This window comes from Toxorhynchites rutilus, chromosome 1 (assembly GCF_029784135.1).
Source record: "Toxorhynchites rutilus septentrionalis strain SRP chromosome 1, ASM2978413v1, whole genome shotgun sequence".
NCBI lineage: Eukaryota > Metazoa > Arthropoda > Insecta > Diptera > Culicidae > Toxorhynchites > Toxorhynchites rutilus.
In genome coordinates this window covers 179,640,918-179,659,069 of record NC_073744.1, presented here as the reverse complement: position 1 = coordinate 179,659,069, position 18,152 = coordinate 179,640,918, and the positions used below count along the sequence as shown (strand labels likewise).

The 18,152-nt window shown below is 36.5% G+C and overlaps 1 long non-coding RNA gene across 1 annotated transcript; it reads left to right on the top strand.

The window, feature by feature from the left end:
- The first annotated feature begins 272 nt into the window (after nucleotides 1-272).
- Nucleotides 273-1,420, top strand: LOC129762353 (uncharacterized). The gene is made up of 4 exons (XR_008740597.1): nucleotides 273-478; nucleotides 538-574; nucleotides 656-969; nucleotides 1,026-1,420. It is a non-coding gene; the product is annotated as an uncharacterized LOC129762353 (long non-coding RNA).
- The last annotated feature ends 16,732 nt before the right edge of the window (nucleotides 1,421-18,152 follow it).

Below are 18,152 nucleotides of genomic sequence, written 5' to 3'. Positions count from 1 at the left end.
TATTCTCTATCATATTAGTCGGCCCGAATCAGTTTATATTTGCTAAAATTTGTATGAAATTTTTTTCTTGGCATAATTTTTTCTACTTAAAGTACGTTGTCATGACCCTAATTTGAGTTATTTTCTATAGACGTTCAGATATTCTCAAAAAAACTTGTCATTATAATATAAAATTATCTCAAAACATATTTTTTTATGACGTTTGTTCACCACTTGCAGGCAATGGTGATTTTCACTTACAAAGAGTACTAATTTGATTAAGGAAAAATCATGTTCATTCATAATTTTCATTTTAAAAGTGTATTGATTCCTTCTGCAAATCCATACTGTCATGCCTATTACCCAATATCGTCAACGCGGATAGTTCGTTAGTCGAAAATACTGAATAATTAAACAAACCAAATGGCATCACTGGTGGTTCTTTTTTCCACTCCGCTAAACTGTCATCTCAAACAAAAACAAATGGATCATACAACTGGTGAGTATGAAATATATTTCGGCTTTTTAATTATTAATTATTTTATCTTGTCTTATCAGCTATGAATACATTCGACTCGTTTGCTTCCATCAATCGGTAAGTGAGAAAGATGATTTCTCCCATCAGTGCGGATTTCCACTTCTATCACAGCAGCCAATAACATCCGTTTTCCTGCAGCAGTAACCTTCAACCCCTGTTGGCAATGCCGGGGGACAGCATCAACAGCAGCAGCAGCAGAATTTGACCATGGTATGGTATTGCGAAGAACTTTCCCCATTAGAGGTTCCGTGCTTCGCGCACATTCAAAATCCTCTTCAGACACGAAAACTCAACGACAAGGAGGTATTTATCAACTTGCTCAGCTGAATTACCACCCGGAGGAACCCGAATGCACTGATTCCGTTGTATAGTAGAATGAAAATAGGCGAGGTAAGCGAACGTAATCGCATGATATTTTAATAGTTCGCATTTTTATCCGGATCATACAACTGGTGAGTAGGGAATTCATTTCTGCTTTTCACTTACTAATCATTTTATTTTGTTTCAGCTATCAATACATCCGACTCAATCAATCGGCGAGTGAGAAAGATGATTTCCCTCATCACCACATTGCTTATTCCCACTTCTGTCACGCCAGCCAACAGCATCAGCTTTCCCGCAGCAGTATCCCTTAAGTCCAGGGTGCTATTCCGGGCAACAGCATCATCAGTAACAGCAGCAGGACCTGGCCATCGATAGTATTTCGAGCAATTTTCCCCATCGGAGATCCCGTGCTTCACGCACATTGAAGAAACCTCCTCAGCCACATATGTGTGTCAAGGAGAAAAAGGAGCTGGATTCGAATCGTCAATCCAGACAACCTGAATGCACCGATTGCATTATATATCTTGTTTATATTTTATATACATTTTGTGTTTTTTTGAATAAAATGATTAAAATCGATCAATGTTTTTCCTTTTCATGTTTCATAACAAACCAATACAAACAAGAGACGATCAGTGTTGGAAGCAGCGTTACATGCAGGTCGACGCCTTGCATATGTTGGCAAAAAAGTGGCGTCAAGTTGTTCGATGAATGCATATGAAAGGTCGATAAATCGATTGCAAGGTGGCAGCATTTGAGGTCGATTGTTGACATTTCATCGACCCGATCTTGGCAGGCAAAACGGATTGTGGGCTTGATTGAAACATATTTGGTCACAGTGTTACATGGATAGAAAACATTCAAATAAACTCTTTCACATGAATGTATTTTTAAATTCCCATAGGAACTGGCAGATTATTTCCAGCAACCATTAGATATTTCCACATTTTCCTCGATACTGGAAGCCCACCAGTGGTTAATACTAATTCGATAACCACCTGTTAATAGCACTTGGTTGAAACATATATCTCTTTCACATGAATGTATTTTTAAATTCCCAGAGGAACTGGCAGATTATTTTCCAGAAATGATTAGATCTTTCCGGAACTTTCTCGATGCTGAATGGCATCCAAACGGAAAGAATTCTGCGCGTGTATGTGTCGATCCTTCGCCGTCCACCTCCTCCAGCACGTTAGGCAACGATGTTGTCTTGTCGATGTCCTCACGAAAAATGAATGTTTTTTTTTTTTTTTTTTTTTTTGCATAAATTCATTTATATTTCTTATACGTTTTTGGTTAATACAAAGTTCTATACATTTTAATTGGCCAGCTAACGCTTCACATCTTTGTTCATCTTAATTTGCATAATAGAATGCTAGGTACTGTTTGTTTTTACTATATCTAATTTTTTTTTTTTTAATGATAAACATTTGTATTTTTTTAATTGTTATAATAAAACTACCTACTTAACCTAAGACCTTAAACTACTATATACAAATTCCGTACAATTTCATGCACGGAAGAGGAGCACCTCTCTCCAAATTTTTGTATGACGTTGTCAAACTTTACTTCTAGGGTATCCAGACAGGCTCTTTCATGAACCTCCGTTGTTCTCGTCCAGGGTGACAAATTCAGTATGATTTTAAGAATCTTGTTTTGAACGCGTTGGAGTTTCAGTCTGTGTGTCCGGGCACAGCCCTTCCAAACAGGAACCGCATATTCAATGGCAGGATAGAATATCTGTTTATAGACAGCCATCTGATTCTTTAAACAAAGTTTCGAGTTCCTGCAAATTAAAGGATACAAGAACCGAAGTAAAATGTTACATTTGTTGACGGTTTTATCAACGTGAGATTTGAAAATTAGATGACTGTCTAATGTGAGTCCTAAATAGGTGACTTCTTTGGACCATTCAATAAGGGAGTCTCCGAACCGAATTCTCACGTTGTCAGTGGGAACAAGTTTAGGAGACCTTGAATGCGGGAAAAGGATAGTCTGGGTCTTCCCCGCATTGATTACAATTTTCCAACTTGCGTAATATTCTGTTCGAAAAATGAATGTGTCTCACCACCAGAATATCGCTTAAGTATGCTTTTTGTGTGTGATTGAATCGAGAGAAGGTGTGGTTTACGATGGCAATTTGGAAGGCAAACTAGAGGGGATTGAACTCTCTGAGCTCGGAATTTTCGGCGACAGAGCAAGAATCGATTGCGGGCGCATACAATATTGGATACGGAAATATCCTACTGATGGGGAAGAATAATCTTCAAAAGCTATCCTGTTAATTGCGATTGATTGAAAAATCACAAAACCAAATGTATTTGGTCACAGTGTTACATGGATAGAAAACATTCGAATAAACTCTTTCACATGAATGTATTTTTAAATTCCCAGAGGAACTGGCAGATTATTTTCCAGCAATGATTAGATCTTTCCGGAACTTTCTCGATGCTGAATGGCATCCAAACGGAAAGAATTCCGCGCGTGTATGTGTGTGTGGCGGCTGCTCCGAACTCTTCCCGGGGAACCGTTTGTGGCATCACTCTCCTCCTGATGGATTCTCTTCTGACCTAAGGTGCACAAACAGGCTCTTGGTGGCACCGATCATCCGCGCTTTCATGATAAACGAAGAGCTTCACCACAACAGTGACAACATGCTACAATCGCTGTTCAATTAGAACTGAGTGGATTTCCGAGCGGCACTCGCTTATATACCGATTGGTGAAATCAATAGCCTGTTTTGAAAGCAATTTTAAGACTATTAAACAAGTTTTTGGATCAAAAAGTAACATGTATAGAACGCGTAGACATTTTATCTTTCGAATGAAGTGTTTATCATACCATTTCGTTCGGTTGTTTAGGAGCTATTAACGCTCAAAATCTCGGTCTCCGGCGTAACGCTTTCGTTTTCGAAACTTTGGTTTTACACCCCGGTATAGAAATGAAAGACGTAGTCCTACGTCAAAATACTGATTGTCAGTTTAACATATGGTACAATGTACAACTAAAGTATGTCTGTCATGGTACGATAGTACCTGTACAACGCTGTACCCTTACAGCAGAGAAGAGAAGTGGAACTTGAGAGAAAAAAGTGGCAACGATTTGTGGCAAGAAAATGTAAACAGTGAAAAAATTGACAGATGGTTTACGCTCTAAAAATTGAACATATTGTTAAGATGTCTCTAAGAGGGTGGGAGACATCATATATAAGGTGGGAGGTTCGTATATAATGTTAGCATCATCATGATAAACACGGCGAATGGGATAGAAATTATGAACTGAAAATTGAATAAAATATACATATACACGCTGAAACGCTGTGGACAAATATTATAATGCATTTTTATCGGCTTATGTATAATGCATTATCAAAATAAACCCATATGTATTGTAATCATAACTTGCTGTTCTATTCATAACAACATTTATGGTCGTATTCCACCAATGATGACAAATGTGTAATTTACGAATGAAGCTTCGCCATAGAAACTGAACATTGAAAAAAAAAATTAAAATGTGGTAAGAGCATCAGTTGATATATTTTAAAGCATTCTCATCGGAATAAATTGAATGATACAATAATTATACCACTAAATAATGTATGTACGCTTAAAAAACAACTTAAAAATATGATTTCTGAATAAATTTCTTTTTTTTTTTCAGTTTCGAACACACCCCGTAAAAAGCCATTTTTTTAATACCCTCTGTTGGTATTGTATCTAGAATTTACAAGGCAATGAAACGTTAACGCCAATTAGTTTTTAGTAAACAGCTTTTTAGCTGCCGGGGAAATTAACACCAAACTATATACTATATATATTCCATGCCAATTATTGTTCGTAATTGTTCTTTATAGTTTTCATTCAAGGGCGCTACATTTTTTTTATATTCTTTCTCGAAAGCTGAGGATTTTTTACACAACATATCCAAAAATGTGTCCTTCTTCGTTTTTAAATTATGATTTTTCAAATTTAACCGATGGTTCAAAAAATCATGTTTCTCCTTTTTCCAAAAATTACGTTTTTCAAAAATTCATAACTTTTGATCTACTGAACCGATTCAGATAATCGACATAGTTAATTCAAGTCAATAATTTCACACTTGCAAAAAATTATTTTTTTTTATTTATAAAAAACAGGAAGTGAGTTATATCTATGGTATAACCGCAAGGGTGACGTAGGACTATCATTGATTTAGAGATCATTTGTTTGAAGTTGAATCTAAAAACATTCTGAATGAATGAATAAATGAATATTTGGGGGACTTCGAAAATGAGAGCGTTACGTTGGAGGCACAAGGTTTTATGCATCCAATATAGGATACGAGATACGAGTGGTTTATGCTAACTCGATAACCATCTGTTAATAGCACTTGATTGAAACATATTTGGTCACAGTGTTACATGGATAGAAAACTTTCGAATAAACTCTTTCACATGAATGTATTTTTAAATTCCCAGAGAAACTGGTAGATTATTTTCAGTAACGATTAGATATTTCCACATTTTCCTCGATACTGGAAGCCCACCAGTGGTTAATGCCAACTCGATAACCACCTGTTAATAGCACTTGATTGAAACATATTTGGTCACAGTGTAACATGGATAGAAAACATTCAATTAAACTCTTTCACATGAATATATTTTGAAAATTCCCAAAGGAACTGGCAGATTATTTTCCAGCAATGATTAGATCTTTCCGGAACTTTCTCGATGCTGAATGGCATCCAAACGGAAAGAATTCTGCGCGTGTATGTGTCGATCCTTCGCCGTCCACCTCCTCCAGCACGTTAGGCAACGATGTTGTCTTGTCGATGTCCTCACGAAAAATGAATGTGTCTCACCACCAGAATATCGCTTAAGTATGCTTTTTGTGTGTGATTGAATCGAGAGAAGGTGTGGTTTACGATGGCAATTTGGAAGGCAAACTAGAGGAGAACTCTGAGCTCGAAACTTTCGGCGACTGAGCAATAATCGATTGCGTGCGCATACAATATTGGATACGGAAGTATCCTACTGATGGGGAAGAATAATCTTCAGAAGCTTTCCTGCTAATTACACTTGGTTGAAAAATTACAAAATCAAATGAGTTTGATCGCTGTGTTACATGGTTAGAAAACATTAAAATAAACTCTTTCACATGAATGTATTTTTAAATTCCCAGAGGAACTGGCAGATTATTTTCCAGAAATGATTAGATCTTTCCGGAACTTTCTCGATGCTGAATGGCATCCAAACGGAAAGAATTCCGCGCGTGTATGTGTGTGTGTAGCGATGTCTTCCCGGGGAACCGTTTGTGGCATCACTCTCCTCCTGATGGATTCCCTTCTGGCCTAGGGTGCACAAACAGGCTCCTGGTGACACCGTTCATCCGCGCTTTCATCATAAACGAAGAGCTTCACCACAACAGCGACAACATGCTCCAATCGCTGTTCAATTAGAACTGAGTGGATTTCCGAGTGGCGCTCGCTTATATACCGATTGGTGATTTCAATAGCCTGTTTTGAAAACAATTTTAAGACTATTGAAACAAGTTTTTGGATCAAAAAGTAACAAGTATAGAACGCGTAGACATTTTATCTTTCGAATGAAGTGTTTATCATACCATTTCGTTCAGTTGTTTAGGAGCTATTAACGCTTAAAATCTCGGTCTCCGGCGTAACGCTTTCGTTTTCGAAACATTGATTTTACACCCCGGTATAGAAATGAAAGACGTAGTCCTACGTCAAAAAAACAGATACAATTATTAATCACGAAAACAAAATGAATTTTTTTCGCAAGTGCAATATTTTTCCAAAAAAATCTAGGCTTTAATTTGATATATCTATCATCTGAATCGCTCTAGCAGTTCAAATGTTATGAATTTTTGAGAATAGGAGAAATTAATATTCCGAACTATCGGTTAACTTTAAAAAATTATAACTCAAAAAAGAAAAAAAGAACATATCTAATTTTGAGTTAAAAATCCTCAGTTTTCAAGAAAAAATATAGAAAAATATAGCGCCGTTGGTCCCGAAACCATGTAAACTATAAAAACGGATACAATCAAGAATTACAAGAAAAAAATTCAAATTTCTTGCAAGTTTGACATTTTTGCCAAAAAAGACTAGCTCATTAACTTCAATTTGATGTATCGATAATGTGAATCGGCTTAGTGGTTCAAAAGTTATGAATTTTTGATAAAAGTCATTTTTGGGAAAAAGTGAAAAAAATCGAATCACCCCAGCAAACATTAAATCGTATAACTTTGCATATGATAAGTTACATATAAATTCGTATCAAATCACAATCGCATAAAATATCAATCAAAATATCGATCATGTATATCTAAACTCGCATAAAATGCAAAAACACGATTGGATTGAGTGGTAACATTGTCGGATCAAATCGCATATCAGTCCAAAAAGCATCGCATATCGTTATATACGGCTTTATATGCGTACAAAATATGGCATATACGTATATCGCCTCCACTTTTGTGTGTATATGCTAGTTATCTGCATCATATATCATACAAATGTGTCTTGGTTGTATGTATATCGCCTCCAATTATAGCTATTCATACGACTTAATGTTTGCTGGGAAGCTACCAATTTTCACGAAAATCCGAAAACCACTATATCAGTTTGGCATGGAATGGCTGCAATAATACTGCAATAGTTCACAAATTTCAAAGTTCGCGTTTTTCTTGTTGTTTTTCATGTCTTTTAGTACGGCCATAATAATAATTAAGATTACTGCATTTGGTTTGATGGTAGAAAATATCATTAACTTCCTTGAATAGTGGATGTGATATAATCCACTTTATATATGGATATATATTAATAAATATTTTCAAACGAATACATTTGTCAAACAAACTGCAAAACTAAATACTTTTATACTATGCCTTAATTTCTTGATTTTAACGTTCAAAGACTCTTCAATAAAAATGGCATTGAAAAACTGAGTAAACCTGACATACAATTATGACGGATGATTGCTTCTTGATTGACGCGGGCTCCAACTGGCGAAGTGCCAATTAAAAGGCACTCCAACTAAAAAAGCGTTATAAAACTACTATAAAACTGTGAAAAATATATAAAAAATATACGAAGACTCTTTTTGTCGTTTATGAGTTTGTTTTTTTTTAAGTTACTACTAGGCATGTTTGCGGATTAATGGAAAGATATGATATGTTGATCCTTGATATGAGAATGAAAGTTAACAATTGGAAAAAAAAAAATAAAATTCATGTGAATGGAGACGATTTTTGTGTACAGCACATGCCACGTGGGCCTTTTGCTGATTAAATAAGTAAGATTTCTTCCAAAACGTCATAATTTTACAACCATTGAGTCGATTTCAAAAATCGTAATATCAAATGAGTCTTATTCTTCTATGAATCAACTTCAATCTGTCATTCAAACAAACTCAAAAATTAAATACTACATAAAAACTTTAATTATAAAGTTTAGAGAATTTGCGACTTAATTTTCTACAATTCGCTCTTTCACACCAAATTTCTATCTTGTCGCAATTTCAAACCTCTCAAAATGATAGGTCAAAGAACGAAAAGCAGGAAAAATTAACAATTAATGGGGGGTAAATAATAAAGCAAAGGTAATCATGGATTTTTAATAGATTAATCTCATAAAAATATTGAAAAAAACATTCCTTTTTTAATTTCTCTTTCAAATTTTGATAAAATTGCACTGAATAGTTAAATAAGGGCAATATTAATATTTGAATAAACTTATGTAATTATAAACATGTTTATATAAACCTTCCCATCTTCTCATTTTTCATTAAAGACCTTGCGTCAAGACAGCTAGAAATCCATACACTCTCAAATCAAGTGTGCGTGAAAAAATTATATTCTCCACGTAAACAAGCGATGAAAATGTGGACACTTTTTAGTCAGTGAATTAATTCACAAATACAAAATACAAACAAACACAAATACAATTGTATGGAGTTCCACTGCTGTGCTTACAGCGCAAGTACAGCTGTATGTCTGTCCCTGGTATTAGCGGGCTGTGGCCGAGCCTTGGCTGCACGTATGGTGCACGGGATGAAAATTGAATTGAAGCATTTTTCTAGTTTCGCATTTATTGACGTGGGACTACGTCTAACCGGAATATAGGGGGGGGGGTAAAATGAAAACCTAAACACAGAACATGCAGGAAAAAATGCAAGATTTTGAATGCTTATAACTCAAACATTTCTTACTGGATCGGAGAGATGTTTGCATCAATTGATAGGGAATATTTCCACGCATCTATCGCAATTAATAGAATGTTATGTTTTATTAGATAAACAATTGAATAACTGTGAAATTTTGAGCGTTATCTAAACGCCCTAACTGCCTTGTTTTGATTGGCCCGATTTACGGTTTCCCCAACACGACCATCAAAACCAAGCAGACTTGTGGAAATCGGCATTGAAAATACATGAAAGTAGGGCGAGCCTTTGTTTCCTAACAGAGATTTCAGAACTAATGTGCCTGGGGAAATTGGCATTGCAAATTCATGCAGGTCGGGGGTATTTTTGTTCTATAGAAGTTGAAGTTGTTGATTCATGCAAGCCGGGAGTATTTCTGCACCCGCATTTTTGTTTTGCATAGCGGGTTATTCAAGATTGCATTGAAGGATATGCCTTCATATGTTCTGCTCACAGAATTTCTACGTACACCATTTGATGATTAGGCAAAATGTTTTCACATTTAATTGAATTGGGAAATTGTTTCATTCAATCAAAAATTTAATCAATACAAACAAATGATTGCCAAGCTAAGATAGTGCCACGTCAACCTTGCGGTTTTATCATAGATATAACCCACCCATTTTTTTATTCACAGCAAACTACTAGGCTTAAACGTGAAGTTTATTAAACTTTTAATGTCATAACGTTTTATTTGAACTTTACGTATCTTTCAGGTAATAATATGAAACTTTAACTATTAATGTTAGTTCAAATATTCTATTTATAACAAGTTAATCTACCTAACAATGGTTTTAGGCTCGAATTATCTCCACCAAAATAGGTTTTTCAGAAAATCATCATAATTTTTGAGCTTCAATAGTTGGGCTATGTTGTTTCATTTAGGAATGTAACACGGATTACATTTTCCTTTTCAACTGCAAAACGGAAACTGGTGCGTTAGTGCGCTTTTTATAAAGTAAAAAACTTTAGTACGCGAAGATAAGCGCTTTGGTGTTGCATGTATTGACATAAACTTATATACAGTATCAGAACAAAGCCATTCCTTATACTTCTATTAGCCATGGTAGAGTTTGATGAAAGGCACAACTTTTTTTTTTTTATCTGTATTATTGTGACTTTCAACTCATTTGGCTGGTTCGTCACTTTAACTTCCATTTTTTTGGAAGAATGTCGGGAGTGAGAATTGAACTCGTGACCTTTAGAAAGGCACAACTTGACAAACCTGACCCAAAAAAGTTATTCGATATACAATTTTGGACTCGAAACTATATACAGTTCGAAAGAGAAATATTTTTTTTATATTTCGAATATGACTGATTTCGAAAAAAAAGTTACCTTTTAACGTTAAGGAGAAATATAAGTGCCTATTATAAGTACAGTGGGGTGAAATCCGTGACTTTTGAAGATTTTGTTGAATTTTTACCAGGAATTTTTTATATCGATATTGCAGCAAAATTAAGAAAGACAGAAGTTAGGTGTCGAAGAACAAATTGTAGAGAACTAGAGAACTTTAATCCAATCGATAGAAACAATAATGTTTAATATGAATTTCTGGGATAAAACTAATAATGACATATTGAAAATTACCAACTTTTAAGTTTTTCACTTCCAAAATGTTATTTAAATACACTAATTTAGATGTTCCAGTACTTTATTCTTTAGCGTACTTTTTAATGTAGATCCAGTTAGAGGCAACAAAGTCTGAAACAACAAAAAGTTCTATAACTCTATCATTGTTGAAATTCAAACATATGCGTAGAAGGATTTTTCTCATCAAATATGATCGTCTATCATCTCCTGAGAGATTCTGAATAAATTTATTTTTTTCGTATGAGAAAGGTGTGACTTTAAGAAATGAATCAAAAAATTAAATTCTACTTTTATATTAAAAAAACGAAAATATATGCATAAAAAACGAATAGAACAATGTTTTTGACTCGATAAAATACAGAATTCGATTATATACAGTTCAAAGTTCGTAAAAAGTTCGGTATGTATATTAGCAAATTTCGAAACTGTAAGAAAGTATGAAACGCTGTTGAAAACTATAGAGAAACTGCTATACGCGATTTCCAGAACAACAACGACATACTGCTTTGCATAGTAGTTTCAAAACAATTGATTGTTATTTCAAGCAATAGTTCCAAGAGTATAAATCTAAACATTTAATTTTTAAACGATTTGTTAATAAAACTTGTCATTATCGATGTGCGTTTTTATTAAAAACATAATCGAAGTTACAGAAAGACATAGACAAGTTTGTTAGAAAATACATTATATCGTTCCTATTACACGATATTGCAATAAATTCGATTTCAGAAAGTTTTGAAGTAAGTTTACTGCTTGCTTTATTCACGTGAATACATTCCTCGGACAGCGAAATACAGCAAATATGTACAGTGTTGTCTACCGTAAGTTTCTTGGTGGAAGGAGTAATATTACATATCAATCCAGTATATAACGTATAAACGTTAAGTTATGAAATATCATTAAAGATAATTATACGTTAATTCAAGTGAGAATGAAAATATCTTATAATTTATCGAACATTGCATCGCTCACCCAATCATCACATTATATTCACATAAACTTAAACTCAAAACATATGAAGGAGCGCCTTATGAATCTGCTTCAAAATAATGTCGACGATATTAATACAAAAAGTGCGACACACGGATCGCGCGCATTACTAAAATATAGATTCTAGCTGGCTCAAATGAAATACGCTTGAGGAATTATTTGCATTCAAATTCAGTAGCACACACTGAATTTGAATGATTCAACTGCAAACTGGCACGTGAATCTCATATGCTACTGAACCAAATATACTGCTTACAGCCTACGTTCAGGGGATAAAAAAGAATTGCTAGACTCTCTTCCAAATAGTCTCACGACTTTTTAGCGTTATGAGGAAGGAAGGAAGGTATTGTATTATAGAGACTTTAAACTTTTGCAGTTCATTCGTCTCTAGCCTTGAGAAAGGCCCTTTGAAAACTCTACTCTATTCTACTCCAGCGCTACCACCTCCGCCCTCTTGCCTTGAGAAAGGCACTCGATCCCTCGCCGTCCAGCCCGTCCAGCAACGATGTTGTCCAGTCGGTGTCCACACAAAGAATGGCGTTATGAGTACAAATTCTTCAGCACATATGGATGGACACAATCGTTCTCACTTTTATTTCTCGTGTGGTATCTTCAGCGCGAACAGCGGTTGCTTGGTACGTTAGTGTGAGAGCTTTAAAGCAACTGAACTGTTTTACGGTTCGTTCATTCAAATTTGAATGAATGGTGAAAGCACTGCGAATCGATGAAAATTTTGCTGGTTAGCTCTATTTTACTAATATAGAAACCGAGCATGATCGAGTGAAAGCTATCGGTTCAATTCTAGATCAACATGTCAAAAGGGTCTATCTTCTTTGATCGATTCTCTTCATCTACATTCTCTTCCATTAATAACTCAGCAGTAACAGGATTTCCTGATGTGTTCAACGATAAGGAGTGTGAAAGGGGACCTCGATTATCAAACTACATGGCAAAACTGGAGCAAAATCTGTATGAAAGGCCATGGTTATCGAAAGAGAAAGACGGTGAAGAGAATCGATCATAGAAGATAGACCCTTTTGACATGTTGATCTAGAATTGTATTAATTTTACGAGTTTGATCTACTTATTGCATAACTACAAGAATTATTTTGTTTTGGTTTGCGTCTCTGATGATTTACCGCATAAAAAAAGTTTCTTCCAAATTGTGTAGCGAACACTATGGGTCCTATTCCAGAAAACGAGACGAGCAATTCGTCTCGTCTCGTCTCGGCTTCAGTCACTGTCGAGACGAGCAAAATATCCCATTCCAGTACACGAGTTTCATTGAAATGTTTTATTTGGTAGACTGGAGAGACTTCAGTCAGTTTTTCTCGGTATGATCAGTGATGTCAGATGAGAAGACATGTTTTTGTTTTGAGAAAAACGACAAACAGTTTTAAAATTGATCAATCGATACTCTTTTCTCAATGCCAAAATATTAAAAAAAAAAAAAAAATAACAAAAAGGAACAAGTTTCATATATCTTTTGGTTTCATTGATATTTTTCCCCGAGCATATGGTTTTATCACTCAGACGTTTTGTTATTATGGATTTATTGGGGGCAATGTTTTTTCACCTAATCAACGATTTATCGAGAAAAGTTTCAAATCTATACATACGTATTTCCGAAAAAAAAGTAGTTGAAGACCCTTTTCGTGCCGTGTTCATCTATTCAAAACAGTCATCTAGCATCCCTGGATATGAGTTCAATGTTTACATTGGTTGTGTTGTTTGGAAGAGGTCCATTTGAAAATCTGTAAAATCTTGCAATTACTGAATTTAATATGATGGTTGCAGTTGAAAACATACATTGCTTATGCAATACTAGTTTAGCCGTGAAACAATTTTTGAAGATAAAGGCAGAGCAGATGAATACCGATGCTTTCAATCAACAAGGTGAACAAACACATCAAACAAACTAGACGATTCGACTGATTCATTGACGAGCGCGGCCAAACGGTCGTCGAACCAGACGAGCTACTCGTCTGTTTTTAGTCGAGCTCGGCTTCTGGAATATGAAAACAAACGAGACGAGCGCTCGTCTGCTCGTCACGTTTTCTGGAATAGGGCCCTATATTTTAAAGCTACTGGTGAACTTCAGTACAATTTTTTTCATGCGGTCCATATCCCTCGCACAAAAACACGTTGCCTGTATGCAATTGCAATGTTACAGAAGTTCAGAATTATCGGTTAATTTGGCATGAACTGCACTATGGAAGCGCAGCTGTGAAATAGTCAGTAAAGTTTAAAGTGAAGGTAGAACGAAGCCATTGTAGTAGTACAGGTAAAACCACGTGTTTTCGTGGGGTAATAGTATTTGTGAGAGAAGAGCAAAGCGCACCGTTTGTTTTGGTTTTGGTACTTGAATAGATCAATTGATTTATCAGACTGTGTGGCGCTTCACTGACACGAGTCTTAGAATAAGGTAAATGATTTTGGTTTGTCCAGTCGAAAATATGGGCTATTCCAGAAAACGAGACGAGCAGACGAGCGCTCGTCTCGTTTGTTTTCATATTCCAGAAGCCGAGCTCGACTAAAAACAGACGAGTAGCTCGTCTGGTTCGACGACCGTTTGGCCGCGCTCGTCAATTGTTGATTGAAAACATCGATATTCTTCTAATCCGCCTTTATCTTCAAAAATGGTTTCACGGCTAAACTAGTATTGCATAAGCAATGTATGTTTTCAACTGCAACCATCAAATTCAATTAAGTAATTTCATGATTTTAAAGATTTTCAAATGGGCCTCTTCCAAACAACACAACCAAATGTAAACATTGAACTCATATCCAGGGATGCTAGATGACTGTTTTGAATATATTAACACGGCACGAAAAGGGTCTTCATATATTGAACGAAAATGAGTAATTCAAAACAACTACTTTCTTGGAAATACATACATATATATATATATATATATATATATATATATATATATATATATATATATATATATATATATATATATATATATATATATATATATATATATAAACTTTTTAAACTTTCCTTGATAAATCGTTGATTAGGCGAATAAACATTGCCCCCAATAAATCCATAATAACGAAAAGTCTGAGTGATGAAACCATATGCTCGAGGAAAAATATCAATGAAACCAAAAGATATATGAAACTTATTCCTTTTTGTTATGTTTTTTTTTAATATTTTGGCAATGAGAAAAGAGTATCGATTGATCAATTTTAAAATTGTTTGTAGTTTTTCTCAAAACAAAAACATGTCTTCTCATCTGACACCACTGATCATACCGAGAAAAACTGACTGAAGTCTCTCCAGTCTACCAAATAAAACATTTCAATGAAACTCGTGTACTGGAATGGGATATTTTGCTCGTCTCGACAGTGACTGAAGCCGAGACGAGACGAGACGAATTGCTCGTCTCGTTTTCTGGAATAGGGCCCTATGATCATGGTTTGTCCACTGTTTCGAATGCTCTAATTCAGCACACCTTTGTTAAATCAGGTATTCGAATGTTCCAAAACATAAAAATAAAATAGTCTTTTCCATGATTTACAGTAGTTTTATAGTATATTTTTACGGATTCACATGTTTTAAAGGCGTCTTTCTCGACTCGAGGAATCCAGGGTAGAATGATCACTAGCCGGCGCAATCATCAGCTCGTGTAGAGTTGTCATGAGCGGTACAACCTTTGGCTCTTGGTGAATCATCAGTGGACTGCACAACCTTTGGCCCGTGTATCTGTAAAGAGTGTGTATATGTATTGCCGCGACTAAGTAAAAGTTTATCGATCGGATAGGAGGGATATGAAACAGGGACACAACGAAGGAAACATCATCAAACGTTAACATCGGCGGACAGATCAAAAATGACAGAGGAATTGCAAAAGTATGGGAAGCAAACTTGGTTGGAGATGCCTGGTGAAGAGTGCACGTACGGGGGTACTCCTGCCAAGACTTCGAGACTCATCGTATGTGTCGAATGCAAACACCCTATTGCTATACGCAAGCAACGATATTGTATTCTCTCCAGCTTGAGAATATGAATCCTGGCAGCTGATCGGAAAACTGCCATATTCTAACACTGATAATATCGTTGTTTTGTACAACTGAATGAGGTCTCCTGGATGGGCACCCCACCATGTTCCGGTTATTGTTTGGAGAAAATTGATTCTTTGCTGGCATTTCTGTTTCAAATACGCAATGTGTCTCCCCCAGGTACACTTAGAATCAAAATATACACCCAGGTATTTGAAAAACTTAGAGTGCATGATTGTTTTGCCGGATAGGTGAAGCTGGATTTGGGCGGGTTCGTGCTTCCTAGAAAAAACGACCATTTCAGTTTACTCCGTAGAGAACTCGATACCCAGCTTAAGGGCCCCCGTGAACAGATTGTTCAGGGTATCTTGCAACGACTTTTGCAGAGCGACGGGATTAGTACCCGTGATGGAAATAACTCCATCGTCTGCAAGTTGTCTCAGCGTGCAGTCTCTAGTTAGACAATCATCCATATCATTGACGTAAAAACTGTACAAGAGGGGGCTTAGGCAGGAGCCTCGTGGTAGGCCCATAAAACTGTAACGAGAAGATTTCGAGCTGCCATGAGAGAAAATCATGTGCTTTTCTGACAGTAAATTGTACAGGAAATTGTTGAGAATTGGTGAAAGTCCACGATTATGAAGCTTCTCTGAGAGAATTTCCATGGAAACTGAATCAAATGCCCCTTTGATATCGAGAAAACGGAAGCCATTTGTTGTTTGCGAGCGACAGGGATTTGGATTTCAGAAGATAGCAGCGCGAGACAATCGTTCGTCCCTTTACCTCGGCGGAAGCCAAACTGCGTATTTGGCAGCAAATTGTTTGTTTCGACCCACTTGTCCAAACGAAGGAGAATCATTTTCACTAACAATTCTATGAATACAGGATAACATTGCAATCGGCCTAATACGAGTTGTGATCGCAAGCCGGCTTGTTGGGTTGTAGCACGGTACTGATTTCGACATATGGAAGCCCCTCGTTTCTTAAATTTGAAGTCAGATCCCACACAATCTCGTATGTGTGGATCTGAGTTCCTCTCTTCTGGATTTGTTTGGATGAATGGCAGAGCGAGAGCCTCTCCGCTTTGAATATTTGAGCGACTAGCCATAATGGGTGCTGAATGGGATCCGGCGGCTGAGTTTAGCGAAGACACTCACTGACCAATACGTATTTAGAAGACTCATGCTTTCTTTTTTTTGTTAACACACTTTCCCCCAAAAAAAGCAGAGTCTTTCGGCGGGTTTCTTGTTCTTGAAACTCCAAACCCGGCGAACTCGATTTGGACTGTATTCGGGAGCGTAAAAACCGCGAATGTGGGAAAAACGAGACGGGTACAACCACAAAGAACTTCGGTTAAGACTGTGGAATTATTAACATCGTTAATAATTACGTAGTTCCGGTTCTAAAGAATGCCGGGCTGATCTGAGGATCAAATGTAGTTTGTGTCTAAATCGCGAGTTTGAAACCGGAAGGTATTGTTGGTGCTAGGTGCACGTTAGTTAGTGTGTTAAGAGTTTTTTTTCCTATTTGTAGAGTGAATTAGGTTATTCAAATAATTGTAACAAGAAATACCCTCCAGTGCATCCGTCAAACGATAAATAGGTAAGCTCTATATTCAAATGTGGCACGTGGCGTGTGTAAACTAAATGTGGCTTTTGTGTGGAATTTTTCTGTTGTGTAAAATAGGAGGAAGAGCCGTTTTCGACACCACGTCCATCGTTGGAATCCAGCCCCGAACGCTATTGAAAGTGGCCGCGCATCCCATTCGTAAGCGCTACAACACTCGCGGAAAAGGAAAACCAGCCGCGGCTCGAATACCAGAGTTCATCGGCGGATTCATCGCCCACGTCTCCCATGCACGCAAGAGCCGCCGGCTATTCACGTAATGCCTAGGTTGTGAGTACTCTTTTCGTTTCTTTCTAACACATGCGCATGTAGAGAAATAAATTTGAAAAGCCACACACGTATTAACAAAGCCACAATGCCACACACAAAATAGAGCATGCTAAATATAGAGCAATAACCGACGACGATAGAATATCGTCGGTAAAGGAGGGCATGAACGCAGATGAAATGATAGGTTAGTTAGAAAAGCAACAGATTAGAAATCCCATGGGTAGAGGTTCAAAACCAACGGATATATGTGATTTATAAAAAAATATATAATTGCTGTTGAATTGATGTTTGTAATGATGGTTGTTATGTTTGATATGATTATTGAGTTCTATGTGTAGAGAGTTAAAAAAACGAATGAATAAATGTTGTTGAGAAAGTTATAGAGGTCTAGAAAAAGAACTCGGACGCATCTTTACTGGCTGGCGTGTAGCCGAAACACCGACAAATCGAAACTTTTTTCAGGAAATAGGTCTTGAGTCCAGGGTTGGGGCTCCTTTTCTGTTGCAGCAATATTCCAACCCCCGCTTCACGTTCTCTGAAGCTAGTTTCAAGGTGGGTGGGATTAACGATATTTGAAATTGGTCCTATGATGAGATTCTCGGCCTAAGCGGTGTTCTCGGA